Genomic DNA, 6,513 nt, shown 5'->3' with positions numbered 1-6,513 from the left:
GGTTCGACTAAATAGTCAAAATGATCTATAGTATATGAATAAGGTTGGGTATCTTATTCTGGTAACACTATTGGATGTGGCTTACTCTGTAGTTGTTAAAAAGAGTTGTAAACTGCTACATACGAAGTGATCCTAATTCATGCATGTTGGAACATGAGGAGTGGAGGTTTCATGTGCAAATGATTTTTGTGCAAGATCGAACCAGGAAACCAGTCACTCTTACTTTATAACGCTTTTTAATGTTTAAGACTGATTATTTCAAAGCGATGACCTGGCTAACTTAACCTTAATCCTGAGCTAACTATGACCTTCTGTTTGTTCGGTCCTATGATCTGCAAACGGTGAGAGTAGACCAATTGCCTCTACTCAATAAGCTTACTATTTTGGGGATAAGACTGGATGAACAACTACGAACATAGGGAGCAAGAGGGAATTCAATCCTACTCGAATAGGGTTAGTAGAGAGGTCGTTCCCTTCAAGTGTTGATTCTGAGTCTTGAACAAGAGGCCTCACCCTCTCATTGGCCTGAGAGGGATTCGATTTGTTGATTAGATCGGTCTAATGAGTTTAGCCGATTAATCTCGGATCATTGGAGCCCATGATCTGTAGGTCCGCGAGGTCCCCCTACTAGCTCGTAAATGGATTAGCTCTAAAATAGCATGATAAGTTAATTTCAAGTGTTCAAATTAGAATTAAATGAATTTGGAGAAATAATATTTAAATATGATTTAAATATTTGAAGATGGGATTGTGTAAAAATTAATTTAATATTTGATATTAAATTAATTAGAATTATTTAAATTGTTTAAATATTTATTTATTAATTTTATTAAAGAAAATTAATTTTGTAAAATTAATAACTTTTTTCAGTTTTATTAAATAAAATTGATTTATGAAATCAATTTTGATAAAATTGGAAAAGAAAAGAAAAACACAAAAGTTGGAAAAATTGAATTTCCATTGTCTTCTTCTACTATCTCATCAACAACCCACTTTAACTCTTCATTAGCTCCAAGCATGAGTTACATCTCATGTAGAAAATTTCTTTGCATGAATGTTTGCAATATATTGAAGTGATTGGAGTGTTTTGAAGATAGTGCAACCGAACAATTTTTTTGAAAAATTTGGGAGAGAAGAAGGTTGTTTTTCTGTTGGGTTGTTGCTGTGAGCTTCTCCAAATTCCTTAATTCCAGCTTATTTTGAGTCCCACTACTCAATCTTGAGCTCCAAGAGGATAGTAGGGAAGATCTTGGGGTGTCTACTATAAGATTCTGTCGAGATTTGTAGCTGGTTCAAAGCTTAGAGGAAGTTCTTCAAAGTTATGTCATGAAACCCATTTATTTCTGTTGAAGCATGTTTTCTTTTCTGCCAAAATTAGTGAATTAGAGTGCTTATGAATTTTGGTTTCTTCCACTGCACATTGTACCTTCCAACATAATATTTTTTATTAGATTATGTTTTATTCTTGATTTTCTTGGTTTGAGGCATGGAGTTTCAAAGTTAAGGCTTGAATTTCTTTGTTTGAGGCATGAACTTTCAAAGTTAGAGCTTGATTTTTTTGGTTTAAGGCTTGAACTTTTATAGATAGGGTTTAATCTCTCATGTATATTCTTGAATCTCATAATAAAATCTTGTTTCATATTGTTCTTTAATGAGATTGAATTTTAGAGAACTTGCCAAAGTTGGGATTGCCACTTTGACAAAGTTAGGGCTTTAATTTTAGAGAACTTGCATGAACTTGCCATTTTTCTTTATTAAATGCTTGCCAAAGTCAGATATGTCAATGTGTCTAATTTTTTGGGGCTTTATGAACTAATTAATGCTTTGCCAAACTTGGGTTCAATTTTTAGCACATTAAAGCAGGTGCACACCTTGGGTTCAATTTTTTGAGGTTCGATTACACCTTGGGTTCAATTTTTTTAGATGTGTTTGTCTTTGTTCTTTGATTTGCCTTGAGGTTCTTTGATTTGTCTTACTTTCTTGAGGTTGGAATGTTGTAGAGTTAGAAATGACAAGTTATATGTATTTGGAACTTGTTTATTTTCCACAAATTTTTTTTTTAAGTTAATCGGTGTTTATCGTCTTCTCTTACTAGATTTATAATCATGGATAAATCATGGGTATACAAGAGTAGATTATCCAAAGATTATGAATTGGGTGTGGAAAACTTCATAAAACTTGGATTTTCTAATACAAATAGCTCCTATATTCTTTGTCCTTGTTCGAAATGTGGGAATAGTGAAAAGCATAGTAGCAAGGATATTAGAGATCATTTATGTCAATGGGATTGATGAAAGTTGTAAAATTTGGTTTTGGCATGGGGAAAAATTTCCTAACTCATCATTTTGTGGATAATCTTCTAAGTTTGACACCTATATATATATATATATGAAGATACTGACGTTGGAAGTATAAAAGAAATGGTTGAAGTTGCTCACGAGGAATATTCAAGAGATCCGTATAGATTTGAGAAGTTGCTTAATGATGCTGAAAAACCATTATACGAAGGGTGCAAAAAATACACTAGGTTGTTGACATTAGTCAAATTGTAAAATCTATAAGTTAGATATGGATGGAGTGATACTAGTTTTTCAGAACTACTCAAAACCTTAAAGGAAATTTTGCCCACTAGCAATGAGCTCCCAAATTTAATGTATGAAGCAAAGAAAACTTTAGGTGCACTAGGAATGGAATATGAAAAGATTTATGCATGCCTTAATGATTGTTGTTTGTATAAAAAAGAATATGCAGATGCAATTGATTGTCCTAATGTGATGAACCAAGGTGGGAAAAAACAAATACCTTCAAAAGTTATATGGTACTTTCCACCAATTCTACGATTCAAAAGGTTTTTTAGAAGTATTGATTGTGTTAAAAACTTGACTTGGCACATTGATGAAAGAAATATAGATGGTAAGTTACATCTAGTAGACTCTAAATGTTAGTAGACTGTAAATGGCCAGACTTCGGTTCTGAACCTAGGAATCTTTGTTTAGCATTGTTAGCCGATGGAGTAAATCCACATGGTGTAATGAGTTCTAAATATAGTTGTTGGCCTGTAATGATGGTTATTTATAATCTTTCACCATGGTTATGTATGAAAAGAAAGTACATAATGCTATCAATGTTGATTTGGGGTCCAAAACAACAAGGGAATGACATTGGCACATATTTAGCACTACTAATTGAAGATTTAAAACTTTTTGGGAAAGTGGTATTGAATGTGATGATTCTTATCGAGAAGAACTATTCAACTTATGGTTAGTTTTGTAACCTAAGTGGATGTTGTGTGAAAGGGTATAAGTCGTGTCCAATTTGTGGAGACAATACGTCTTCTATAAGATTGAAAAATGGAAAAAAATGGCATACGTTGGACATCGAAGATTTCTAGCATGAAATCATCCGTATCGGCACAAAAAAAAGTCGTTTAATGATCAAAAGGAACTTGATACAATTTCAGAACCATTATTTGGGGAGGCTATATATTTAAAAATCAAAGATCTTGAATTTTCTAAAGGAATAAAGAACAATAAAAAAACAAACCAGGAAAGGAAGTTCAAAGATTTGTTGGAACAGGTTGTCTTCTTTTTTTTCAGTTGCTATACTGGAAAGATCTTCATATCAGGCATTGTTTAGATGTGATGCAGATTGAAAAAAATGTATGCATGAATATCTTAGGTACGCTTCTTGATATGTCAGGGAAAAGTAAGGATGAATTGAATGCTAGACGTGATTTACTTCATTTAAAAATTCAGCCAGAGCATGCACCTGTTAGCGGTGACAAAAAAATTTTCATTCCTCCCGTGTGTTATATTCTTACAAAGGAAGAAAAATGTTGTGTTTTAAAGACATTGTCAAGAATAACAGTTCTTTAAGGTTACTCTTCGAATGTTAAAAACTTTGTGTCGATGACAGATTTAAAGCTTAATAGTTTAAAATCTCACAATTATCATGTGCTCTTACAACAATTATTTCCTATTGTGCTAAGATCAGTGCTACCAAAACATGTTCGGTATGCCATAACTCGTTTGTGTATATTTTTCAATTCAGTATGCAACAAGGTTCTATATGTGCAACAATTAGAAAAGTTGGAAGAAGATATTGTGCTTATATTATGTTTATTGGAGAAGTATTTTCCTCCTTCATTTTTCACAATTTTGGTGCATCTCACAGTAAACATAATTAGAGAAGTCAAACTTTGTGGGCCTATATCTACGATGGATGTATCCCTTTGAAAGATTCATGGAAGTCATTAAAAACTCCGTGAGAAATAGATATCATCCAGAAGGTTGTATGGCTGAAAGTTATATAGTAGAAGAAGCCAATGATTTTTGTTCTGATTTCCTGTATGGAGAAGATCCTATTGGGGTTGGCAATCATAATTCACAAAACTATTTAGAGAATTCAAATATTGGTAAACCATTGTCCAATGGAGTTTCTTTCAAACCTGAACAAGAACTTTTGATGTGCAACCTTATTTATATCAAGCTCAACTTTTATATCAAGCTCATAGAAAATATATTTGAATGATATTCAAATATTAGTTCTTCCAATCAACAAATAATGTATCAAATACATTATGCCATTTATATCATATATAATTGAATTAATTTAATCATATATAATAAAATTCCCTTTTTTAATTTGAACAACCCAAAAACAGATTCTCAATTTAAATCCATTAAGCTACAAAGGGGATCTCATGGACCTGTAGCTTGAAGCTCCAACGGTACGCGAATAACTGATTAAACTCTTTAATCACATTATCCACCATCAGTTAACTGTCGGACACTCCACTAAAGACCAACAACTACACTCTTCGCACTACAGATATATTTCTGTGTCCATTGGATATAACCAATCAATAGTACGATGACCCTTCCCAAATCGCTCGTAAGTACTGATTGTTCAAATTACCGTTTTGTCCCTATAGTTATATCTAACTCTTTAAGTACTACTGATCCCTCTAATGAACAATAGATCATAGTTCCACTATGACGTAAACGCTCTCGAATCAAGAAAGGGTGTGGAGCCACATTGTTCAAGACCCGGAATCAGCTCTTAAGGGAGCAATTTATCCAGCCCGTGCTTCGAGGAAGGTGTGAATTTCATCTTGTGTAGCTGATTTCCCAGCTCCCCAATCAGACGAAACCCAAGAATGGTAAACTTGTAGAGTTGACAATCAGGCCACTCTCACCCATGCAAATCAAAGGATCGCCCTCATAGGCAAGAGTTCACAACTCACTCAGGATTAAGGTCATGTTACCTATGGTCATCCTAGTGAAATGAAAGTCTCAATTATGAATGGTGTCATATAACGAGACCAAAAATGTAATGACCGGACCCCCTAGGACTCAAGTTAGGTTGTTACTAAGCATATGCATGCATGGAACTTAAAACGATATCCTTTTATAGTGAAATAAATGCTAAATAAATAAGTTGAACTCAAAAGACCTTAATTAAATTTAGATATTAAAACCAGATGATAGGGTACTCATAAATCATAAATGATAATAAATAGGTCTGAAAACAAATCTTAATAGTAAGTTTCAAACATCAAATTGAAAGTTTAAAAACATGGAAAGAAATCTAAATATCATGAGCGGAAGCATAAAACTGGTCCTCAGTGGCTCGTTCAAGGATCCCTCTTGTCATTCGCCAATGCATCCTTGCCCTTACCTGAAACATAAACATGAGAAAGATTGAGTATAAAATACTCAATAAGTAACCCCACTACTGGGGTCGGGCTAGGCTTCTATGTTCTCTAGATGCCTACCTCTGGTGGAACATAAAAATTGCTCTAGTTCTTATGGGACACATACATACATGCAAAACTAGTTTCTATCCTACTGTAGTTAAGTATGCCCACTACCTCTGGTGAATCCCGAAGTTAACACAATATCTGGTGAATCCCAAAGGAAACAAAAGATCTGGTGAATCCCGAGAGAAACACAATATCTGGTGAATCCTGAAGGAAACAAAATCTTTTGAATCCCAAAGGAAACACTATCTGGTGGATCCTGAAGGAAATACAATATATTGTGAATCCTGAAGGAAACACAATCTTGTGAATCCCAAAGGAAACACTATCTGGTGGATCCCAAAGGAAACACAATATCTAGTAAATCTCGAAGGAAACACAATCTCTGGTGAATCCGAAAGGAACACAATCTGGTCAATCCCAAAGGAAACACAATACCTAGTGGGCATCTAACTAATCAGTAAAGACACTATCACAGTGTTAACATCACAATATTACAATATGGTTTTATAACATACATATACACCTCAACATCATGGCTATACAGCATGCATATATGCCTTTATATCCTCATATCAAATACACCCTCAGTGAATCAAGTATCACCTCTTACTAGCATGCAAGTCTCTACATGCACAAATAAATCTTTCAGATTTTCATACAAGAACATATATCGGTCATACTAGACTATCCATCTATCATGTTATCGTTCTGTCATAATATTCATCTATCATGTTGGCATATATCTAGTG

At 33.8% G+C, this 6,513-nt stretch overlaps 1 pseudogene; it reads left to right on the top strand.

Annotated features, from left to right (window-relative positions):
* Positions 1-3,115: 3,115 nt before the first annotated feature.
* Positions 3,116-4,530, top strand: LOC150036566 (uncharacterized; annotated as a pseudogene).
* Positions 4,531-6,513: the final 1,983 nt, after the last annotated feature.

The sequence above is a fragment of the Benincasa hispida genome, chromosome 4, assembly GCF_027475165.1.
Source record: "Benincasa hispida cultivar pf3 chromosome 4, pf3_genome.v1.1, whole genome shotgun sequence".
Lineage (NCBI taxonomy): Eukaryota > Viridiplantae > Streptophyta > Magnoliopsida > Cucurbitales > Cucurbitaceae > Benincasa > Benincasa hispida.
Note: the sequence above shows the minus strand (reverse complement) of the source record. Positions and strands in the feature narration are given on the sequence as shown.